Genomic DNA, 23,980 nt, shown 5'->3' with positions numbered 1-23,980 from the left:
TCCGAATAAAATAAAGAGGTATTTTACCTGAAATCGTACCAGTGACTACAGGTGACAGTTTACGTTTTGAATTTGGAGGGTTATTATTCTCAACAAAAATAAAATCTACAGGAAAACTTCTGAATAATTACTTAACGTATGTATATAGACTTTGTGACAATGGTAAACATACTCATTCTATTTTGGATTAAATTTTAAAAGAAACATAAAATTGGACTGCATTTCGTTGGTAGCTCTAGTTTTCAGTCCATGAATACAACAAATAAGGTTTCACTTGGCAGATAAAGACTTTTCTGGGCGCTTCATGAGAAAATGTTGAGATTAAATGTAATACCTTCTTTGTATGCGACAGGCTTTTCTATCTATCTTTCCTTTGCCCCCTTCGACCATGCTCTATTTAAGTTAACTCAGACGCTGAGAGGGCGTAAAACGTTGCGTGTACGTTACTGCATAGTTCGGCCACCTATTGGTAAAATTATGAAGTATTACGAAGCTTTATTGTACGAGCGAGGCGAAGCGAGCGCAGCCGCGGCTGAGCGGCGAACTGGGCAACTTCGCCAGGCTTCCTTACTTCATGAATAAACTACTTCATTTGAACGCTTCACGGCAAAGAGTGAAATGAATGAAGTAGTTCACGGGAATGAACGAGTAAGACCCATCTGTAGTCTGCCGGTCGTACGGAGTGAAACAGCTTCGTAATATTTCGGTTACCATCGGACGCCTTCGGATCGAATTCGTAAACTGGGATCCTTCCTGTTCCGAAGGTCGCGTCAACAAGCAGCCAGATAGAATTATCTAGTACCGCATTACGCTGATTTGCCAGCATCCATCAAGACGCTGAACTGCAAAGCAGTAATTCGTTATTTATTATGAACACATTAGCGACGTTAAACTTCGCAATACCGTTTTCAGATACCGAGTAATTTATAATACCGGTAGAATACTTTAAGCATATATTGTTAAGAAAGCTACGGTTCACTTACTGTTAGTTTTGCATTACCAAAATACCTTTCTTTAGTAAGTACTTAAACAGGTATAATTTTGTATCCCAGTTAAAGAACATCAAAACTCTTTTATACTTTTCCATACCAAAAGACGAAAGCAAGGGAAAGACTATTCCACCACGAATGCGCAGCATACGACTGCACCGGCATTGCTTTATTATCTGAATTTTATAATTTGTGCATCTTGCAAGCAGCAGATATTAGAAATGTTGCATGTTTCCCGGAATAAGTACATTAATTGTTTTTATGGGGGAAGCTCCAATGTATCGTCACGGTAGGGGAATCCCGCAACATACAGAGGCTGCCTTAGGAGTCTGGAGAGCTGCGTGACAGCGTAAGTGGTTCTAGGGAGTGCTGCGGAACAGGAAGGTGATTGGTACAGCGTTAAATACGTAGGTATTTTATTATTTGGGCGATACGTTACCATTAACTGTTTACTATGTGTGCTGCAAGGGGTTTGGCGAGTGTTGTTTTGATCTTCTTCTGTAGTGCTAACTGTAAAAGTTATGGTTTGACTTCGTATGGTTAAGTCAGGGGCACCAATAAGGTATCTTGAAGGGTGGGCGGCGGGGAGAAGCTAAACCTTGGGGTGTGGAGTAGTGATGGGCTAAACTGCGATTTTCCGATATCAGTGATTTCTGTGAATGCTACTTTTCAGTATCCACACTGTGGAGTATTTTCGGAAGAAGAATGTTGACGTGTGTGTGTGTGTGTGTGTGTGTGTGTGTGTGTGTGTGTGTGTGTATTACATTTTACAGTGGCAGTGGTTTTAGTTTCTGTTTTACCGCTTATTGTGTATTTACTAACGATACTTTGCATAGTTGTCCGTAAAACTGTAAGACGTTACTTTATGATAATCTGCAGCTGTGCTATTTTGAAAAATCTTTTTATCATGTTATTACAAGGTAGGGTATCGCACTATTCAGTGTATGAACAAGATTTCGATATTTACCACTTAATCCCCAAAACATTACCGTGTTGGTAATGACAAACTCAGTGATGCATCTGTGGCGTACATTCCTTAGGTGTCTTATATTGTGTCATTTAGTTTTTGTATAACCTGATTTGTGAATTGAAAAGTAGAATGTTCTATAGAGAATCCATTTTGAAGTCCGAATTGGACAGACAAAGTATCTTATAGGTGTATTATTGTCATGATTTATTGCAGAAACTTTAAAGAGAAACATGGAATATGCAAGTATTTTGTTGAACATGAAGATAACATAGCAGTATCCAAGATTATCAACTTGTCTGTCTCTTGTATGTCTACCAATTCATCCATACTTTTTACATCACTGTGAAGTGCATGGCAGAGAATAACTTTTATTGTACCAGACAGTAGCATTTTTCCCTTTTCGCTAGTTTATGCAGAATGACTACTTAATAAACTTCTGTGCATCCTGTATTTAGTATGATCTTGGATTTGTAAGTGTGATAGAAGCAATACATAAGGCATAGTCCATATCAATTCAGGCAGGCTAGGAAAAAATCTTACCTTCATAGTCTCTGATGTTATTGAATTTAGGACTAAGTAAGGAACACATATATTTTTGTTTCCTCCAAAAAACGTCTGCTCAGAGATGCAGCCCTCCAAAGATGACACTGCGCATACCATTTTGAAGATGCGAATTTTGGAAAAAATCTCTGAAACAGTTCTAGATATTTTGTTGTGTTTTTTGTTTGAAAGATAATTGCGTTATGATTACAAAGAAATCCTCCATTTGGACTTATCTGTCAAAGTTCATTTACTATGGCATTCTGAAATTTTTTTTACAATTTATGGGAAATTTTTGTTTCAAAAATTTCAATCCATAAAATTTTGATTTTTTTTCTGTTGGTTAGTACCATATAGTTCAACATTCCATGAAAAGGAGAGCTTTCACTTTTAGCTTGAGCAGCTTTTACAAATTTTAGTTTTGAAAGATGAGTAAGAGACTCATTTTTCAAGCGTTTTAAATGGTCCCAGAATGTATGAGAAAGGTCAAAAACATTAAAGTTTTCAATTTGTGCAACTTCTGTACTCTCTGCATTGCACTGAAATTAGCCAGTCAGTGAACTAAAAATTGCTTCAGTATCTTCCTTTGATATAGAGTGATGCCTTCCTGTTGAACCAATAGGAACTGGAGCACTTACAATCTTCAAAACATTGTGAACAGGAAGTGAGCACCGATGGTGTTGTTGCTGTCCTTCAGTTGGAAACCTACATCCAGCAGCTAGTCCATGAGGTAGCATAAAGTTCACTACAATTTCGTTTAACTCATAACTGTTGTCTATGATCTCTGCAATCCATCAGTCATAGTCATACACACACGCCACAGACATCCACCTTCTCAGGTTTGTGAATCTGAACATTAGCCTGCTGCTTCTGAGGTGTTGACTGAATGAACAAAATTTCTTATTTCTTGCTCCTTGAAGTGCATGCAATATGAGTTCGTCCATCACTTTGAGTCCGAAAATGTGTCTTCTGAATTCCTGAAACGGGATTAGTTCGTTTGGACAATTCTTCATTTTTGTTTTTATGGAATTCTTCGATTTCCTCTTTGGACAAAAGATTGAGGACTTGGAGGTGTAAGATTTCATGAGTCTTGTAAAATCTTCAGCATTCTGAATTGCAGCTGTATTTGGTCTGGAAAGATTATGTTTTGTAGCATGGTGCTTCAGCAGGCCTCCTACACCATCACAAGGCCTCTTCCTGTGACCAGTAGCACTGTATACCCAGTCAGTTGGCAAAAGTGACTTATTCAGTTCAAACAGCTGGTAACGGTTTTTAAAATGACTAGGAGTACCTACAGAAATAATGATGATCCTCTTTGCCCCTGCTTGCAGTTGAAGAATTTTGTGCATTGCTAGTAAAGCATGTGCTGAGTCATGTCCTGTGTCATCACTTATAACTAAAACACTTGTGGTCTTGTTTTGAAAATATGTCACTCCTGTAAAAATTCAAACCTGGTCATTACTCCATTGATACCCTTGTACTTCATGTTGGAGAATTACAGACCAGTTGTCAGCAAAATCACAGTGAAGCACTAAACATAGTTCTTCAGCCTGTACACACCCTTTCACTTCTGCAATGTGTTATTGTTGCAATTTCTTCAGATGCTGGTGTGTTGCTGCCTTCACTGACCATTTACCTAGTTCATCAATGAAATTGCCAAAGGCAACAGTTTTCTTAATTAGTTTATTTTCCTCCCATGTTGCATATGTAATTTCTGCAGAGTTATTTGCTACGTCTTCCAGGCCAAGTGTCTGTAAAAACAGTCTTCCCTTTCCAGGCAGTCACCACATTTGCTTTACGTCACAGACTAATGACTTCACACGCCCAACCAAGGTGTCCTATGTCATGTGCTCCAGTAAGCTCTTCAGAGTTACCACACACAGTTCAAAATTCGCACAGTACACACATAAACAGACAGCTCTAGGTGCATGTGGAACTACCCACTTATGTCGTAGTACATGACTGCACTGTTTGAAGTTGAACTGCTTTTACAGGATAACCAAAACATGGATCTGGTCTTCCAAAGACTCGTTTTACAGCCCTCACATTTCTTGATTTGTCTACCATGTACTTTGATACTGATGGAATGTGGTTCGAAATTGTTTTCTTTGAAAATGTCTCTGGAATAATAGTTAAAACTTGCACCTTTTCACTGTAGGATGCGCAGTGTTCAACAGCTGAATTTATATTTGTGAAAAGTTCCTGGCAAGAGGTGCAGGAGTGCTTTGAATCATTTTCTTCTGAAGATGGAACTTCTTCTTTGAAGAGGGTGATCAGTTTTGCTGTAGTGTATTAATCCATAACTTTAGTAATTTATCTGCACTTTCATGATGCATAGAGCTTATGACTTGACTTCACTGACCATGGTTTCTTAACAGGGCTAACACCTAACTCTGTAGTTGACTGATTCAGGGTATTTAATTCTTCCTCTATTGTTGCAAAATCTGCATCATCTGCGCCATGGGAGCCTTCATCTTGTTCAGATACTATCATTTTTGTTATTCTACCCGTCTTACTATGCTTATCATCCTACACACTTCCAAAATTATCAGCTATGTTCTGTGTTACTTGTTTTTTATCTTCTCCAGAAGCAGCCAGTAAAGTCTACCAAATTTCTCTCTTACAGGTGCACGCTTATTGTTTTTTCAGTTGGAGTTGTTGAGATGGATTAGTTACTGAGATATTGGAACTGTCCGCAGGAATTGTGGGATTTGAAACCCAGTCCAGACACATGAGTTAGGTTTTAGTAAAGTAACCAGGGATAATATTGTGTCCTCGATGGATAAATGGCTCTGTGACTAGTGAAATTTAGTTTGTTTTAGAATGACAGTAACAAACCTCACATTTTGAATGAACTTTGTTTCTTTAAACCAGGGCTGGAAATGCTTTAAAATGGTTGTGATTTAAAGTGTTAAAGTTCTTACAATACTAATCATCCTTTGGATTTTTGATATTTTAACAAAAATTAAGCTTGCCATACTAGTATATAGAATTGGGTTAAGTTGTCTGTTACTACAAACCAAAAAAATTGTTTATATGTTACTTTTCTTACCCACACATGGTCCATAACAATTGTGTAGTTACCAGTGGATTTTTAGTGTACTGAAAGCTGAATTACTCCTTGGTTAGACATAATGGGACCTTCTATAACAGGCCTGATAGCCTCTTGTAATATGTTTTGGTGTTACTGTCATCACGCACATGTTCCGCACATGACAGTAGAGGAACAAAAACACTGTATATGAAATTTTTAGTTAGATCACTCACAAGTGTATACACAGCAGTTCACAGTGTTTTTATTTGTGTTGAGCATTTTCTTTGTTCAACAATAAACATTACAAGTTTTGGTAATAGTCATGTAAAGTCTTTAGAAGAGCATATACAGTAATTATGTTCAGAGCAGGAGTGGATAACATTCCAGATAGTGGTTTCCCATTCTGAGTTTAGTTTTATCCTTGTCTCACAGTTTGTCTGTCCTAACCACTGCTTTTTGTTATGGAGGAAAGGCTCTGTTCATTGCAAGAAGATGCGATTGGAGCTACAATTCACACACAAAAATATAATAGTATACTTAACATGAAAACCTGAAGCACATCATTTGATGATGCTTTTCTGTCTAAATTGATAAATGTTTATTTATTAATTCATCCTAAAAATCTTTCCACATTATGGGATACAATACAAAACCACAAACAAACACAAAACAGAATGAGATTTGCACTTTGCAGTGGAATGTGCATTGATATGAAACTTCCTGGCAGATTAAAACTGTGTGCCAGGCTGAGACTTGAACTTGGGACATTTGCCTTTTGCAGGCAAGTGCTCTTCCAACTGAGCTACCCAAGCACAGCTTGTGACCCATTCTCACAGCTTCAATTCTGCCAGTACCTCGTCTCCTACCTTCCAAACTTCACAGAAGCTCTTCTGTGAACCTTGCAGAACTAGCATTCCTGCCCAGAAAGGCAAAGGTCCTGAATTTGAGTCTCAGTCTGGCATACAGTGTTAATCTGCCAGGAAGTGTCAGATATAAAACACACACACACACACATACACACACACACACACACACACACACACACACACACACACACGAAGTGCAAAAACAGTATTATTTCAGCAAGCATATGAATTTTTTGCTTTGTCCATAAAAGAATTTGCGCTATTGTAGTAGCTATACTGCCTTGTTTCAAGTCTCTGGTATTTCAAATGTCCTAAAGCTTCTGTTGGCGAATAGAAACAATGATCCAGTAAGAATGCCCTTGGGGTTTTATGAAAAAGTGGAGGACTGTTGTAAACTTGTATAGCACTCTTTGTAGTGGAAGTTTTGTTGGATGGTGTCCTTATTCATTGGACACAAACCTGTTCCTTTTGCCATATATCATGCTCATGCATATTAAAGTTTTTATTTATGTCTTTTAAACTTGTTCTGATATATTTACAAATTTATAGTATATACAAATAGAGAAGTGTTAGGACTGATGACTTTTGAGAGGGGGGGTTTGGAAAAATCTGTTTGTCAAACATGATACATTGCTCTTATAGTTCTTTTCTGAGCTGAGGAAATGACTGAACTATGTGCTGTATTAACTCAGAATATAATTCCATACAGTAGAATGCTGTGGAAATTTCTTTTAACAGAGAGTAAATGCAGTCTATTACTTATTCTATTTAGCATTCCATTTATTTTGTTTATGTATGTATGCCATTTGAAGTCATTTTGAAGTCAAATGCCTAAAACCTTTATTTCCGAGGAAGGTGTAATTTTATTGGAGTTTATTATCATACTGGTGTCGTATGCATCACCTTGTAAACATGAATTTAGGGATGTTGTTTTTTGTGTTTGTCAGTAGCTTATTCCCCTCAAACCAGCCATACAATTGTGCTTAGGTTTATGTACATCTGCGCATAGTTGATTTGGGGTGTTTCCTGTAATTAGGATATTTGTATCAGCTGCAAAAAAATATTTGTGATTCAGTGTTTCATTGAGTTTTGGATGGATCCAGGAAAACATGGTGAATAGCAAGATGAGCAACACAAACACTTGCCTTTAAATTTGATACCTTCAGTATTTGCGGAACTGATAATGTAATAGCCGATACCCTTGGTAGGATGCTAAAAACAGATGGTGAGATGGGAGAGCAAATGCCAACAAGTACTAATTTGTGTGCCCCAGTTGTTTAAAGAAATCCAAGTTATCAAGTTAAGGACATGGAAATTCATGGTATTAAAGAAAAATTGTAAAAGGCTGAACTGTACACACCTTATTTATTTAACAAGAATTTGTTTTGTTATATTTCATGGTATGATAAAAAAAACTAAAAATTGTGATTCCATAAGACATAATTCCTTATATTTTTCATTATTACCATGAATCACTCGTTGGTTGTCATTTTGGATGTTTAAGACAAGAAATTAGAGGGAAATTTGTGTGGAACAACATGGACAGAGATATAAAGAACAGAATATCTATTTGTAAGCCGTCTGTGGAAAGTGAGTCTGCTCAAAACAGTAAGGTAGGACTCCTTACCCCTAAACCTGTGGAAAAGGTATGATATAAGATGTATACTGATTTTGTCGGGCCACTACCTAAGTCTAAAGGAGGTAATACCTATATTTTTGTTTGCATAGATGCCTTCTTGCAGTTGACATGGTTTGAGGTAGCTACCACCAAGGTGGTGATTCATAAACTGAAGAGTGTGTTTGCTATGTGCTTCCTACCACAGTCCTTCATTACAGACAGTGCTACATGTCTTACATCATATGTCTTCAAGAACTTTTATGTGGGCCTAGAGATACACCATAACTGTACCACCTGAACCTCTCCTATGCAGAACGAGTTAATAGGAACTTGTGTTCTGCTTTAATCGCTTATCACAGTTGTGAAAAAAAACCTTATGGGACCTTCCTCTACCAGGGTTAATGCCAGCCCTTAATATGGCTAGGCATGAGTGTCATAGGGCCATGTCTGGTGACTTATTTTTTGTGTTTGAAGCTACTGCTCCACTGAGCAACATGTCTGTTTTGGGTTTGTTGCCTGACAAAGTTTTGCCAGAGAAATTTGTTGTCCAGTGGAGGAAAGCATCCAGTAGTATCAGAAATGTTCATGGGTGTGAGCACTAAAATGTAACAATGGCTGGTGGCCTAAACCTTACCAGATTGTGGATAAGATTATATTGTGGAATCGGAGGGCAGCTGGTAAGGCTATTCATAAGATCACCACAAAACTACAACCACAGTATCACAAGCCTTGGGAGATTATGGAGTTTATGAAACCTGCCCCAAGTAAAGCCAGTAGTTAAAGGCAGGGGACCCTTGCTTAAGGATCCTAAATGGTAGTTGCTTGTTGGGGGAGTGGGGGAGTATGTGCCGTGGAGTGACACATTTGTGATGGCAAATGTCTTTGATGCTTGGCAGTGGCTCCATCCTGGGTCAGAAACCAGAACTAGAAGGAGGGTGGCAGTCAGTATTAGTTGGCATGAGGAGATGGCAGGTTCCTCCTGGGCATGCTCAGTACAGATTGTTGTGACAGTGCCACGACATTCAAAAGTGCCGCTACGTCAGTACGCGAACACGGCGATAGAGGCGCTCCGCAGCTCGGCCGAGGGCGGGAGCGCCACCTGGTTATGAACGGCGCCGGCCGCATGTCACGGCACGGCAGTCGAATGACAGATACGGAGTTAGTAACATGTAACCCGCTAGTGTTTCTACTTTTGTATATCCACGCACTTTATTAGTGATTAAAGGTTATAACACTTTTTGGCGACGAGGTCGGATATTTTTTTTCCTGCGTTGTGGACTTGTGTGTTCGTGTCGGGGCAGACATGGAACAGCTTCTGCAAGTGCTTATTGAACAACAAACACAGCTGACGGCTGCTATTCAGGCGTTGTCGACGTCGCTTACTCATCATCTGTCTTCCTCTTCTCCGCCTCCGTTCCCTCCTTATGACGAGGCCACTGAAGACTGGGAGGATTATGAGAAGCGTTTGCGGCAACACTTCTTGGCTTTCGGCGTTGTCGACGCTCCTATGTGTAAGTCGTTATTTCTCTCTTGGATTTCCCCACGGATCTATCAGCTGCTATCTCAGTTAGCCCCTCTGCGGGAAGCTGCCTCTCTGTCCTTCCAAGAAATGTGTGACTTATTATCTATTACCGAAAAAACACCCATGTCGTTGCCGCCCGCGTGACGTTCTACCGGTGTCGTAAACAGCCCCATCAATCTTACCGGGCTTGGGCGGCGGAACTACACGGTCTGAGTCGGAAATGTCAGTTTGTCACGGACACTCATCATGAGTCTTACGCTGATTCAATGGTTAGGGACGCTATTTTACGGCTTCCTCCTGATAAAGAAGTTTGGCAACGTGCCTTACAATTGCCAAACCCGTCGTTGTCGGAAGTTCTCAGCATCGCTCAATCGTTTGAAGTGTCTCACGCTGCTGGTGCGCAAATAGACGCGTGGTGTGATGTAGGCGCTGTACAAACCACTTTCGACGCAGACAATGTGCCTGTTTCACAGGGAAACGACGATGTGGCGGCGGTGCACTCGCGTCAACAACGTCGCGTTGGGCCGCCACGCTCGCAGCGAAAACAGCAACCACGGAAGCAGGTTCGTTCCGCCCTTCCTTCTTGTCCACGTTGTTTCGTACAGCATGACAGAGCCGCGTGTCCACAACGTTGGGCCACGTGTAATTCATGTAAGAAAAAAGGCCACATTGCTTCTGTGTGTCAGTCCCCTAAAGTTCCTGTCGACGAGGACGAGGCATCGGACATGGATGTTAACTGTGTGCTTTCTCAAACGAATAAGTTGTTTGTTACTGTTCGTGTTCTGGATCAAGACATTCGCATGCAAGTGGACACTGGCTCTGCAGTAACTCTCATTAATTCTCGCACGTATTTGGAGTTAGGCTCCCCTTCCTTGTCTCCAGTTACGCGAAATCTACGAACTTATAATAAGCAGAAAATTCCTATCGTTGGCCAGTTTGATGCTTCCACTGCCTACAAGTCTGTTGTTAGGCCCCTCACGTTTTACGTGGTGGATCATGCGGGCACTGAAAACCTGTTCGGTTATGATGCTTTCCAGTTGTTCGGGTTTTCCATTGACGATGATGTGCACCTCATATCTGAGGACATTCCGTATGAACAGCTGGATGGCTTGTGTTCTGAATTCTCGTCCGTGTTCTCTGCTGGTCTGGGTCGGGCCAAGGATTTTGAAGCCAACATTACTCTTAAACCTACGGCTCGCCCTAAGTTTTTCCGGGCACGCCCTATTCCGATGGCGTTGCGTGCGCCTGTCAAAGCTGAGATAGACAGGTTAACAGCTTCGGGGATTCTCCTTCCTGTTACCTCCAGCGAATGGGCATCGCCCATCGTGGTGGTTTCTAAACCAAACGGGAGTCTGCGATTGTGTGGTGATTTTAAAGCCACTGTCAACGCTCAAAGCCTCATTGACACTTATCCTCTTCCCTGTCCTGAGGAGTTATTTACCAAGCTCGCTGGGGGCCAGTTCTTTTCCAAACTTGATTTATCGGAGGCGTACCATCAGTTGCCGTTGGATGCATCTTCCAAGGAATTTCTCGTCATCAACACTCCTTGTGGGTTGTATCAGTACCAGCGGTTACCATTTGGCGTCGCTAGCGCGCCGGCCATTTTTCAGCGGTTTTTGGAACAGCTCACGGCTTCCGTTCCCGGCTGCATCAACTACCTGGACGACATTGTTGTCACGGGGGCCTCCACTGAGGAGCACCTTCGCAATTTGCGTTCACTGTTTCGGGTTCTGCATTCAGCAGGGTTGAAGTGCAATCTGGACAAGTCTCAGTTCTTCCAACCCTCCATTGTGTATCTTGGTTTCCACTTGTCCCGTGAGGGTATACGTCCTCTACGACAGCACGTTGCGGCCATTACCGCTCTACCCCGGCCGTCTACGGTCAAAGAACTTCAGGCGTTTCTAGGCAAGGTTGCTTATTATCACAAATTCATTCCCTCCGCGGCGGCGGTGGCTCATCCTCTGCATCAGCTGTTACGCAAAAACGTTCCTTTCTGTTGGTCCGTCGAGTGTGAGCAGGCTTTTGTCCGCCTGAAGGCTCATTTGCAGTCGGCGCCTTGTCTTGCCACATTCCGTCTGGGTCAGCACTTGGTTCTGGCGACTGACGCGTCGCAGTATGGCTTAGGGGCTGTTCTCGCCCATCGGTATGAGGATGGGTCGGAACGACCCATCGCCTACGCTTCCAAGACCCTCAACGATGCCCAACGGCGTTACTCTCAAATAGAAAAGGAGGCGCACGCTATCATTTATGCTCTGAAAAAGTTCAGCGTTTTTTTGTATGGTTCTAAGTTTCACCTCATCACCGACCACAAGCCGCTGGTCTCTCTGTTCAGCCCCTCGGCGTCGCTTCTGGATAAGGCAGCTCACCGCCTGCAACGTTGGGCCTTATACTTGTCCCGTTTCCACTATGAGATTCACTATCGCCCCACGGCCCAGCACGCCAACGCTGACGCGTTGTCGCGTTTGCCGATGGGCCCCGACCCGGTTTTCAATCGAGATGAACTCCTCTGTTTCCACATTGATGAGGAAGAACGTCGTGCGGTCGAGGGTTTTCCACTTACAGGTTCGCAGGTCGCGTCGGCTACTGCGCAGGACCCGGTCCTGCGTCAGGTGATCGGTTTTGTTCAGCGGGGTTGGCCGGACAGGACCAAGGGCCGGGCGTCGGATCCCCTTCGCAACTACCATGCCTTGCGCCTTCGTCTGTCTGTTCGTGAGGGTGTTGTTCTTCTGGCCACGGATGGCGCATCTCCACGGGTTGTGGTGCCCGCCTCTCTTCGCAAAGATGTTCTCAAACTATTGCATGAGGGCCATTGGGGGATTTCTCGGACTAAGTCCCTGGCCCGCAGGCACGTTTATTGGCCCGGTATTGATTCGGACATCGCCCACATGGTCGCTGCGTGTGATCAGTGTGTTCAACAACTGGCTGCGCCTCGTACTCTGCCCTCTCCGTGGCCTGATCCGGCGCAGCCGTGGGAACGGGTGCACGCTGACTTTGCAGGCCCCTTCCTCGGCACTTATTGGCTACTGTTGATTGACGCCTTCTCGAAGTTTCCGTTTGTTGTTCGATGTCCGTCGCCCACCACTGCGGCGACGACGCTGGCCTTGTCAAAAATCTTTGCGCTAGAAGGTCTTCCATCCACGATTGTCACGGACAATGGCCCTCAGTTCTCTTCGCAGGCCTTCCGTGATTTTTGTACTGGACAAGGGATTCATCATGTTACAGCACCGCCCTTCCATCCGCAATCGAATGGGGAGGTCGAACGCCTTGTCCGCACTTTCAAAAGCCAAATGAAAAAATTCCTTATTGATTTTTCCACAGATGACGCTCTGTTGCAATTTCTGAGTTCTTATCGCTTCACACCTCTGGGTGATCGCAGCCCTGCTGAACTCTTGCATGGCCGCCAACCGCGCACCCTACTGCATCTGCTTCACCCTGTCAGGCCTTGTACTGTGTCCCCTAGTGCGGGAAAATACCCAGTGGGGGCCGACGTGTGGGCACGGGGGTATGGATCTCGCCCTAAATGGATTCCAGGGGTGGTCCAGGCTCTTCGCGGCCGCCGGCTTTGTGAAATACGTACGGACGACGGCATGGTTGTTCGCCATTACGACCAGATGCGCCCACGAGTGGTGGCCACGCCGGTACCACCGCCCCTTCTTTCGTCTCCACCAGCCCGAGAAGCCAGTCCTGTCGCTGCTGCCGATCTTCCGGGCGTGTTGCTGCCGCCGCCGTCGCTACCGCTTCCGAGTACGCCGGAACCGGCCCCAGTCGCGACGCCGCCTTCTCCGGGACCCATCTCGCTGGAGCACACCCCCAGGTCCACGACACCTATGGATGCTGCTCCGGAGTTTTCAGTTTTCACCCATCATCTCGTTCAGGAGGCACGTTCCACGCGCAAGCTTCCGTCCTGGACATTTTCGACCATACTCTCGTGTTTCTCCGCAGGATCTTCTCGGGACCTCCCAAGAGGCCATGGATGTCTCCGCACTGTCCGTGTCTCCACGGAAGTGAGAGTTTTTTTTTTTTTTTTTTTTTTTTTTCAAGGGGGGAAAAGTGTTGTGACAGTGCCACGACATTCAAAAGTGCCGCTACGTCAGTACGCGAACACGGCGATAGAGGCGCTCCGCAGCTCGGCCGAGCGCGGGAGCGCCACCTGGTTATGAACGGCGCCGGCCGCATGTCACGGCATGGCAGTCGAATGACAGATACGGAGTTAGTAACATGTAACCCGCTAGTGTTTCTACTTTTGTATATCCACGCACTTTATTAGTGATTAAAGGTTATAACACAGATTGTGTGCATTTATTCAGATTTCAAGGTTGGGTATGCCTACGGAGATGTTGTGCAACTGTTTCCTGGGGGTGGAGATTGTTGGATTTTGTACAACAGAAGTAGGCTGTGTGACTGATAGACAGCAAGTAGGCTGTGTGACTGATAGACAGCAAAGCAGTAAGGCTATTACCTGACGAAATGTATGATATACATGGCATTTAAGGACTGGCAGTTGATATTGTCAGTAATACTAGTCTGGAGCCAATTGCCACTGTATGCTGTGTGGCAGTTGTTTATGTAGTGAGTGTGAAGTTATTGGGGTGCCTGCATTGCTAACCAACCTGCGGTCAGAAGAAATTTACTAATCCTTGTCAAGTGTAGGTAATTAATGTAGCCTTAAGGATTGTTAAAGCCTACCTGATTGTGACAGCATGTGAGATGCTTTCCTTGTATGATGTGCGGGGTGTAGACATAAATCCAAAAAATAATCCTTAAGTACTATTTCATGTTTAATAGAAAATTGTGCCTGAAGCAGGATCAAATAAATTTTAGTTGTGTAAATGATCATTATGCTTTTACAGTCTTTTGGTTAAGTAATTTCTTGTAAATTAAAATATTAAAGGAAGTAGTTCTGTGTAGCTGCAAATTTCTGTGAATGATTTAATTGAAAATTATTTGCTGAATATCCACTGGGACATATAATCCACAGAAGGAGTACCCAAACAGTAAGAGTGTGATTAATGATAAAATTTGGATGAGTGTTTAGTTTTAATAAAAATTTGATAGTGTCAGTCTACCTCTCAAATACCCGGTCCTCACTCCAGATTGCTTTCTGGTACTCATTTTAAGTTAGTCTACCTCTCAAACACCCGGTCCTCACTCCAGATTGCTTTCTGGTACTCATTTTAAGTTAGTCTACCTGTCAAACACCCGGTCCTCACTCCAGATTGCTTTCTGGTACTCATTTTAAGTTAATCAGACACACCATATAAACAGAAAAAGGAGAAATCAACTGGCTTTATTGGAATATTTCTAGAGAGGAGTAATAAAGCAAGTTAGTAGTTTATTTGGAAACCTCAACACTTTGAAATAATTTGCTGTCACATTCATAAAAAAATGTTTTTTTTTGCAGTTGCATTCTTCAATCCAAAGACTGGTTGATGTACTCCCACAGTACTTTTCCAAAATATTTGGCCATATAAGTATTAATCTGGGCTAAAGTTTCTCTAAGAATTAAAAAGTTATGTTTGCTTCTCAATTTCTTCCCGCCCCTGTCACTACTTTCAACCTAAAGAATGTTGTAAGGTGTAGAATAGACATGGTCATGATAGGCATGATTAGTGCATCCTTGAGATGGCATTAAATTATGGGGCACAGATTTTGATAATGTGAGTAGAGAAATGCTATGGAATATCGTGGCTGAACAAGATTATTCATCTCACCTTATAAATGCCATTAAGAGTCTATACACAAACACTGAAATTTTTGTTGGTATGCTAAATATATAGGTAAAAAGACGAGGGCTAGTAGAAACCCTTGGGTAACAGAAGAAATATCGAATTTAATTGATGAAAGGAGAAAATACAAAAATGCAGTAAATGATGCAGGCAAAAAGGAATACAAACGTCTCAAAAATGAGATCGACAGGAAGTGCAAAATGGCTAAGCAGGGATGGCTAGAGGACAAATGTAAGGATGTAGAGGCTTATCTCACTAGGGGTAAGATAGATACTGCCTACAGGAAAATTAAAGAGACCTTTGGAGAAAGGAGAACCACTTGCACGAATGTCAAGAGCTCAGATGGAAACCCAGTTCTAAGCAAAGAAGGGAAAGCAGAAAGGTGGAGAGAGTATATAGAGGGTCTATACAAGGGCGATGTACTTGAGGACAATATTATGGAAATGGAAGAGGATGTAGATGAAGATGAAATGGGAGATATGATACTGCGTGAAGAGTTTGACAGAGCACTGAAAAGCCTGAGTCAAAACAAGGCACCCGGAGTAGACAACATTCCATTAGAACTACTGACAGCCTTGGGAGAGCCAGTCCTGACAAAACTCTACCATCTGGTGAGCAAGATGTATGAGACAGGCGAAATACCCTCAGACTTCAAGAAGAATATAATAATTCCAATCCCAAAGAAAGCAGGTGTTGATAGATGTGAAAATTACTGAACTATCAGCTTAATAAGTCACAGCTGCAAAATACTAACACGAATTCTTTACGGATGAATGGAAGAACTGTTAGAAGCCAGCCTCGGGGAAGATCAGTTTGGATTCCGTAGAAATGTTGGAACACAAGAGGCAATACTGACCCTACGACATATCTTAGAAGAAAGATTAAGGAAAGGCAAACCTACGTTTCTAGCATTTGTAGACTTAGAGAAAGCTTTTGACAATGTTGACTGGAATACTCTCTTTCAAATTCTGAAGGTGGCAAGGGTAAAATACAGAGAGCGAAAGGCTATTTACAATTTGTACAGAAACCAGATGGCAGTTATAAGAGTCGAGGGGTACGAAAGGGAAGCAGTGGTTGGGAAGGGAGTGAGACAGGGTTGTAGCCCATCCCCGATGTTGTTCAATCTGTATATTGAGCAAGCAGTAAAGGAAACAAAAGAAAAGTTCGGAGTAGGTATTAAAATCCATGGAGAAGAAATAAAAACTTTGAGGTTCGCCGATGACATTGTAATTGTGTCAGATACAGCAAAGGACTTGGAAGAGCAGCTGAACGGAAAGGATAGTGTCTTGAAAGGAGGGTATGAGATGAATATCAACAAAAGCAAAATGAGGATAATGGAATGTAGTCGAATTAAGTCGGGTGATGCTGAGGGAATTAGATTAGGAAATGAGACACTTAAAGTAGTAAAGGAGTTTTGCTACTTGGGGAGCAAAATAACTGATGATGGTCGAAGTAGAGAGGATATAAAATGTACAATGGCAATGGCAAGGAAAGCGTTTCTGAAGAAGAAAAATTTGTTAACATCGAGTATAGATTTAAATGTCTGGAAGTCGTTTCTGAAAGTATTTGTATGGAGTGTAGCCATGTATGGAAGTGAAACGTGGACGATAAATAGTTTAGACAAGAAGAGAATAGAAGCTTTCGAAATGTGGTGCTACAGAAGAATGGGTAGATCACGTAACTAATGAGGAGGTATTGAATAGAATTGGGGAGAAGAGGAGCTTGTGGCACAACTTGACTAGAAGAAGGGATCGGTTGGTAGGACATGTTCTGAGACATCGAGGGATCACCAATTTAGTATTGGAGGGCAGCGTGGAGGGTAAAAATCGTAGAGGGAGACCAAGAGATGAATACACTAAGCAGATTCAGAAGGATGTAGGCTGCAGTAGGTACTGGGAGATGAAGAAGCTTGCACAGGATAGAGTAGCATGGAGAGCTGCATCAAACGAGTCTCAGGACTGAAGACCACAACAACAACAACAACATGCTAAATATAGCATCAAAGCCAATTAACACAAACAAAGGAGTATGACAAGGATGCTGTATTTCTCCAACACTCAACAATATACAAATAAATGAAGTTATCAGCAAATGGAAAATGTTGAACATAAATTGAGTTCTTTTAGATTATGATAGGAGACTTAAGTGCAATTTTATATACAGATCACCTAACTCGGATTACAGAGAATGAAAATGACCTCCAAATAAGTTGCAGCAGATAGTCTCAGATTACAACCTTGCATTGTCAGTAGATAAAATGAAAGTAATGACATTTCAGGTCAGACTCAACCAGTAAGATCTAAAATAGTCTTGAATAATAAAATCTTCGAGCAAGTAAAACATTTTTAATATCTAAGATGCAATATCAGTTATGAATATAACCATGATGTGGAAAAAAAAATTAAGTAAATTTACAGGGTGATTATAATTAAAGTTATAACTTTCAAAATGCTATAGAAATAACACCACTGGTCAGAATTATGTCAAATTGCAATGGAATATTATCCAAGAAGGCGGAAAATGTATGGCAGAAGAAAAAAAATAGTGATTTAAATTGATCAATAGATGGCAGCGTGTGTGTGTCAGAATATGTAAATGAAAACCCCTGTCATGTGCACGACCCATTGAAGTTGCCATGAACATGCCAGGTACACGGCTTTTCCTCCTTTCGTGTCTGCAATGTTCGCCATTACTGTCTTTATGCAGGATCGCGCTCTGCTTGTGAAGCTGTATTACAAGAATGATGACTGCGCACATGTTGCTCTGTAGAAGTTCCGGTCACTGAAGGGTTTGGAAAAAGGCGTTGGTCCCATGACTGCCGTGGGTCTGGAGAAAATAACTCGGAAATTCAAAAAGGTGGGTTCTTTGGTGTGCAACCTGGTAGAGGGAGGAAATGAATCAATTTGTTGTCAGTGGAAGCAGTGGCCACATCAATGCAGGAGGAGATGAGTGGTGGTGTGCAAATGTTTAGTGCACAGAGAATTGCCCGAACATTTGACATACCCTTGAGCATGGTGTTTAAAATCCAACTAAACATCCTTCTTTGCTCTCCATTCAAAATTACCCATGTGCATGAGTTGCTTCCTGTTGACCTACCAGCAAGAGAAACCTTTGCTTTCGAATTTCTTGCTCACGTGGAAGTGGACAATAATCGACCGTGGAAGATTTTGTGGACAGACAGACCCACTTCCATCTGACAGGATAGGTCAGTACACAGAATTGTCGAATACGGGCAACTGAAAATCCACAAGCAAATCAACCAGTACCACTTCATCCTTAAAAGGTCACTGTGTGGTGCAGGTTTATGGCATCATTTATCATAGGGCCATATTTTTTCGAAGATACAGGTGGTTCTGGTCCTGTTACCTGTACCATCACTGGTAAGTGCTATGAGTGCCTTTTGCACAACCATGTCATTCCAGCTCTCTAACAGCGTGGATGTGTGGGTGGGATCATTTTTATGCAAGATGGCGCACCTCCGCACATTGCAAATCCAGTTAAGCAGCTGCTGAAGTGCCATTTCGGAAATGCTAGAATTCATCAGCCATAATTTCCCTACAGTGTGGCCATCCCAGTCACCTGATCTTAATCTGTGAGACTTCTGGCTGTGGGGCTCTCTGAAAGGGGGTGGATGTCAGTGTTCAGATTGCGAACTTAGCTGCAGTGAAGGCTCACATTACACAACACATTCTGAACATAACCCCGGAAACGCTTCGAGGAACATGCTGTTTCTCAATTTCAACTTGTTGCAGGAAATGGTGGACAGCATATTGATCATGTTTTGCACCAGTCACATGGAATTTAATAGTCCAATATGATTTTGATTGATGCTTTTTATGCGGTTTTTGGCCTCAGGACAATTAAAAACCGATTTGACTGATGCTTTTTATGTTGTTTTTGGCCTCAGAACAATTAAAAACCGACGTGAGTGATGCTTTTTATGGGGTTTTTGGCCTTGGGACAATTAAAAACCAATTTTTCCCATCTGATGTGATATGACGTTGCCATGGTGGATGTTCTTATGTAACTAACAGTATCATACCTGTACACCCATGCACACTGAGTAGTACAGTTTGTTTAACATCAAACGTGCACCTTAGGCAATGTTGTATGATTCATTTGTCAATTGTAGCTGATCACTATTAAATTAAGATGCTTACAGTGTCATCTATTGTTATACATTGTAACTATTTATTTTTCTTCTGCCAATGTGTTTGCCCTTCTCCGATAATATTCCGTTGCAATTTGATGTCATTCTGAACAGTGGTGTTATTTCTACAGCAGCTTGAAAGTTTAACTTTAATTATAATCACCCTGTATTTCCTTATGTTTAACTATCGTAAAAAGTTTGCAGAATAAATCCAGAAAAGAAACCCAGCTGAAGTTTTATAAAACAATAGCAGGACCAACCCTTATTTAATGGAAGTGTAGTGTGGGCAAGAACAAGATATCAAGAAAGTAGAATACAGTCACAAGAAATATGATTTCTAAGAAGTGTGGAAGGATGTACAAGGGAAGACCAAGAAAGAAATGAAGAGGTAAGGAAACATTTAGGAATATATAACTTAAATGAGAAAATAAAGGAAAATAGGAGAAAATGGAATGAACAAGTAGACCAACTGGGTGGAGAAAGATACCTTGTAAAGGCTGTAAATTGTAAATGTTCTGTAAGAACATATATAGGAGGACCATGCAAGAGATTTGTACCCAGGTTGGTTCGTGAAGGAGTAGCTAGTCATGGTAGTCAAGAAGTGTTGGTACAAAGTCTGAGAAGCAACAAATGGGAAAGGTGTCATGACATTGCTAGCTGAAAGCTGGGGCTCAAGAGGGCATCCAGCCTGGAACCAACACTCCAGGTGGTGGCCAGCAGTCAACACATGATTTATCTCCCATGCTTCCTTTTGATTACCAAGTACAGGTGCATGGTTTGCATGTTGCCAGCAGATCACGTCCCACAGCAACGAACAACCTTTGTCGAATTGATAGACCTACACAGCACATAGAACACAAATAATTTTACTTGTACATTATAGGAGAATATTAAAATGAAAAATGAAAAACAACCTCTCTTAATGGCACCAAGATTGTATTCAGCCAACAGTATTTTTTATCCAGGTAGTAAGTTATAGTACATGCCATTTTTCGTAGATTTGTTTCAGGTATTGTTGTGTATCATATTTTGCGTGGTCCAGTAAGTCTCACACTTATGGTTCAGTGCTTTAGATATTGCATAAGGTATTATTTACAGCTGTACTAAATTTAAATAGCGAATTGTGACTGAATATCTATTACATATCCGTGATACAAATAAGTTGTTTGTGTAATAACAGTAATTGTGAACAGGCATGGTTTAAGCATATATAAACTTTAAATAGGTAATTATAAATAAATCAGTGACATATATACATGCTTCACAAGTGATTAACTTATTGCCCTAGAGATAATTACAACTGAATGGTGTGTGGTGCTGTATAACAACTGTTAAAAAGAAGTCGATACATTGTGTCATTTCTGAGTTAATTAGTATCAAAGTTAGACAATTGGGCTAATGCGCACACAAATTCAAGCAGCCTTCCACAGAAAGTGTCACAAACATGTTCGGTTGCTTTCCTAAAACTGAACAAGAGACAGATACAAAAATTAGGCATGGCACAGTATCAAGGATTAAACAAAAGCCAAAAGCTGAGCAGTCTCGTGCACTATCATGTATACTGTGAGAATACTTGACACTAGTTGTATATGACAACATGCTTGAATTTGTGCGCACCGTGGCCTGATTGGCTAACTTCAAAGCTAATTAGCTCCGAAACAGGGCAACATGTAGAATTTTTTTCTTAACAATTGTTTCTCTGCACAACCTACCCTGCAACACTCTTACAAGCTTTTAAGACTTAAATTGCCTCAAACTTTGTGGAGGAACACAATTCATAAGTAAATATCCTATCATGGCTGCTTTGAATTTTGTGAGGTCATTTTCTGCAATAATTTCTTTTGGCAGTTATTCTACATAATTTAAATATATTGTAGTGCTCCTTGTTGGCAAAGTCCTGTTTTTACTTGGTGAGTGTGAAAGTTTTTTTCCGTCCCATGTCTGTTTTCATTTTTGAGGAAGATATTAGGAAATATTATTGTATATTTCTTAATAAACACTGCACTTCCAAGAAAATAAATACGTGGCAAAAGAAGAATTCCCATCCTTTTTGGTCACTCTTCTTTATGCCTGTCCTGAGAGTTATAAGCAGTAAGAGAGTTGACCCAGAAAACAAACTCATACCAGGGAACAGATATACATTAGTATAGTACTCAGTCATTAGACAGTCATATGGCAACCATTTTCAAGCACACTCACTCTTAGCAGTCATTCATCAATCACGTTTTATATACTATATCAAGAAGGAGAACCATCAGGGTCGTGGAACAATATAAAGTACGATGGAGGGGTGTTGCTTGGTAACATCAACCAAAACGGCCTTGCTGCACTGGTACTGCAAACAGTTGAAAGCAAGAGGAAAGTATAGCCATAATTTTCTCCAAGGGCATGCAACTTTACTGTATAGTTAAATGATGATGGCGTCTTCTTCGGTAAAATGTTACGGAGGTAAAATAGTCCCCGATTCAGATCTCTGGGTGGCACTACACAGGAGGACGTCATTATCGGGAGAAACATTCTCTGATGGCATTCTACATATCAGAGTGTGGAATGTCAGATCTGTGAATTGGGCTGGTAGGTTAGAAAATTTAAAAAGGGAAATGGATAAGTTAAAGTTAGATATATTGGAAATTAGTGAAGTTCAGTGGCAGGAGGAACAACACTTCTGGTCAGGTGAATGCAGGATTATAAATACAAAATCAGTCAATGCAGTAATATGCTTAATAATGAATTAAAAAAACTGGAACACAGATAAGCTATTACGAACACCGTAGTGAACGCATTATTGTAGCCAAGATAGACACGAAGCCCACTTCTATCCCAGTAATACAAGTTTATATGCCACCTAGCTCTGCAGATGATGAAGAAATTGAGCAAATGTATGATGCAACAAAAGAAATTATTCAAATAGTTAAGGGGGACAAAAATTTAATAGTCATGGGGGACTGGAATTTGATTGTAGGAAAAGGAAGAGAAGGAAAAGCAGTAAGTGAATATGGACTGGGGTAAGGAATGAAAGAGGAAGCTGCCAGGCAGAATTTTGCACAGAGCATAACATAGGTGATATTTGCTTTTAGAATAATGAAAGAAGACTGTACACATGAAAGATGCCTGGAGACAGTGGAAGGTTTCAGAGAGATTATATAATGGTAGAAAAGAGATGCAGTATCCAGATTTTAAATTTGAAGATATTTCCAGGGGCAGATATGGACTCTGATCACAATAAAACTGAATAAACTGGAGAAGGGTAGGAATTTAAGGAAATTAGACCAGGGTAAACTGAAAGAACCAGAGGTTGCAGAGAGTTACAGAGAGAGCATTAGGTAATGGTTCATAAGAACAGGGGAAATAAATAAATAGAAAAAGTATGGGTAACTTTGAGAGATGAAATAGTGAAGGTAGCAGAGGATCAAGTAGGTAAAAATATGAGAGCTTGTAGAAATCATTGGATAACAGAAGAGATATGAATGTCATTGGTGATAGAAGCAATCTAAAAATGCCGTAAATGAAGCAGGTGAAAAGGAATACAAATGTCTCAAAAATGAGATTGACAGGAAGTGCAAAATGGCTAAGCAGGTATGGCTAGAGGACAAATGTAAGGATGTAGAAGTATCACTGGAGGTAAGATAGATACTGCTTATGGGAAAATTGAAGAGACCTTTGGAGAAAGGAGAACCCCTGTATGAATACCAAGAGATCAGATGGAAAACCAGTCCTAAGCAAAGAAGGGAAAGCTGAAAGGTGGAAGAAGTATATAGAGGGTCTGTACAAGGGCTAAGTACTTGAGGGCAATGTTATGGAAATGGAAGAGAACGTGGATGAAGATGAAATGGGAGGTATGATACTGTGTGAAGAATTTGACAGAGCACTGAAAGACCTAGGTCGAAACAAGGCTGCAGGAGTAGACAACATTCCATTAGAACTACTGGTAGCCTTGGGAGAGCCAGCCATGACAAAACTCTTCCATATGGTGAGCAATATATATGAGACAGGCGAAATACCCTCAGACTTCAAGAAGAATATAATAATTCCAATCCAGAAGAAAGCATGTCAGTTTTGCAAAATACTGTTTCTAGCATTTGTAAACGTTGAAAAAGCTTTTGACAATGTTGACTGGAGTACTCTTTTTCAAATTCTAAAGGTGGCAGGTCTAAAGTACAGGGAGTGAAAGGCTATTTACAACTTGTACAGAAACCAGATTGCAGTTATAAGAGTCTAGGGGCACGAAAGGGAAGAAGTGGTTAAGAAGGGAGTGAGACAGGGTTGTAGCCTATCCCTGATGTTGTTCAACGTGTATATTGAGCAAGCAGTAAAGCAAACAAAAGAAAAACTTGAAGAAGGAATTAAAATCCATGGAGAAGAAATAATAACTGTCGATGATTTAATTCTGTCGGAGACAGCAGAGGACATGGAAGAGCATGGAGAGTTGCATCAGATCAGTCTCTGGACTGAAGACCACAACAACAACAGGTAACAGCAAACAGTCACTGTACTGCTTAGTGCTATTTACACATGTTCCGTGTAAATGTAATCGAGTAAATTAGCAAGAAAGCAACTGCTTTGGA

At 41.3% G+C, this 23,980-nt stretch overlaps 1 protein-coding gene across 3 annotated transcripts in view; it reads left to right on the top strand.

The window, feature by feature from the left end:
- The first annotated feature begins 824 nt into the window (after nt 1–824).
- LOC124612931 (protein mono-ADP-ribosyltransferase PARP14-like) overlaps nt 825–23,980 on the top strand; it is a 45,198-nt gene continuing 22,042 nt past the window's right edge. Inside the window, exons 1-2 of one of the 3 annotated variants that reach the window (XM_047141429.1) lie at nt 1,261–1,396; nt 5,126–5,230. The gene's annotated coding sequence lies outside the window, so the exon portion shown is untranslated. Of the gene's footprint in view, nt 920–1,260; nt 1,397–5,125; nt 5,231–23,980 lie in introns of those variants that run through there. The other 2 variants (XM_047141431.1, XM_047141430.1) reach the window with 2 other exon arrangements.

This window comes from Schistocerca americana, chromosome 4 (assembly GCF_021461395.2).
Source record: "Schistocerca americana isolate TAMUIC-IGC-003095 chromosome 4, iqSchAmer2.1, whole genome shotgun sequence".
Taxonomy (NCBI): domain Eukaryota; kingdom Metazoa; phylum Arthropoda; class Insecta; order Orthoptera; family Acrididae; genus Schistocerca; species Schistocerca americana.
The sequence above is the reverse complement of the archived record's forward strand: the minus strand, read 5'-3'. Positions and strand labels throughout refer to the sequence as shown.